This window comes from Pteropus vampyrus, unplaced genomic scaffold (genome assembly GCF_000151845.1).
Source record: "Pteropus vampyrus isolate Shadow unplaced genomic scaffold, Pvam_2.0 Scaffold453, whole genome shotgun sequence".
Lineage (NCBI taxonomy): Eukaryota > Metazoa > Chordata > Mammalia > Chiroptera > Pteropodidae > Pteropus > Pteropus vampyrus.
The window spans coordinates 1102862-1104217 of NW_011889234.1; positions in this window are offsets into that span (position 1 = coordinate 1102862).

Consider the following 1356-nt stretch of genomic DNA (forward strand, 5'->3'; position numbering starts at 1 on the left):
TCTAGAAACACCCAGAATAAATTCTTTTATTTTTCTTCTTGTCATTTTAAACTAAAACATATTCACAAAGCCATATTTTCAAACTATTTTGAAACCATGTTGTTAAAAGCTATCAAAGCTTCTTCTATACTTCAATTAGCTAACTTGGTAGCTTTTGGTTCTGAATGGGTATCAACAGACTATGGGATATGAGGGGGATATGGGATATGAAGGCAGATTTAATAACAATTTGTACTGCCCTAGACAGCGAGGGAAATGGGTGGCATACCAAAAAAGGTACCCCTACCATCATTAATTCATCTAGCAATTTTTAAAAGTCTATTATGTGCAAGTCACTATACTAGGGGCTATGGAGAGGACAAGCAGGGTATAATAGTCTAATATGGAAACTAAAGGCCCACTAATAGCTCGAACAGGAGCTAGTATGCCCAAAATGCTATGTCCATGGTTTAGGAAATAAATTATATGACAATGTCACTTCTGGCTAAATGATAAGAGAAAATTTTGTAAAAGAGATGACATCCGAGCTGATCCTTGAAGGGATGAGATTTTAGTAGTCAGAGTTGGCAGAGTTTATCATAAACAAAGAGGCAGGAAAACCTACAGTCTGTTTACAGGCTGTGAGGAAAGATGCACAAAGGTAAATAATGAAAGAAGGGCTCGAAACAGCAGGTAGGATCCAATTAAGAAACACTTTGGCAAGCTGGAGTTTGAACCTTTTTTCCAAATAAATAAACATTTTGACAAAGACAGCAGCCAAGAGCCCAAACTTTGGCATCAGATAGATTCAAGCTCAAATCCTGATTCCACATACTGTGTGTGATCTTGAGCAGGTCACTTACCTCTCCAAGCTGCAGAATAATAATCTCTGTCTCACAGGACTATTATCAGGATAAAATGCCATTGGGATATGAAGCACTTAGTCACTCAGAAAACATTTATTGACCCTCCACCGTGTATGTCCCAGACAATGAGCTTTGTACTGCGGATTCAGAGATAAAGGCCAAAGCCCTGTCTGCGAGGAAGGCATGAAGCAATGGGAAAGACAGATAAGTAACCAGAAAATTACAAAAATAAGTAAGCATAGAGTCAGAGGAGCTAAGTAACTCAGGAGAGGGGATAGTAAAGAAGTTTACCTGAGGAGGCAACCCCTGAGGCACCTGATAGAAGCCTCTAAATGTGGGTAGATATGGAACTTATTTTCCAAGATCTGATTATTTATATCGTTACATTGTAGTTTTTAGCAGAAACAAGCATTTAAAACTCTAAATGGATTTTTGTTGTTATTTATGATGTTATTTTGTTGGTTGGTTGTTTTTGGCTTGTTACAAATCCAAAGAAACAGCGATGGTGTGG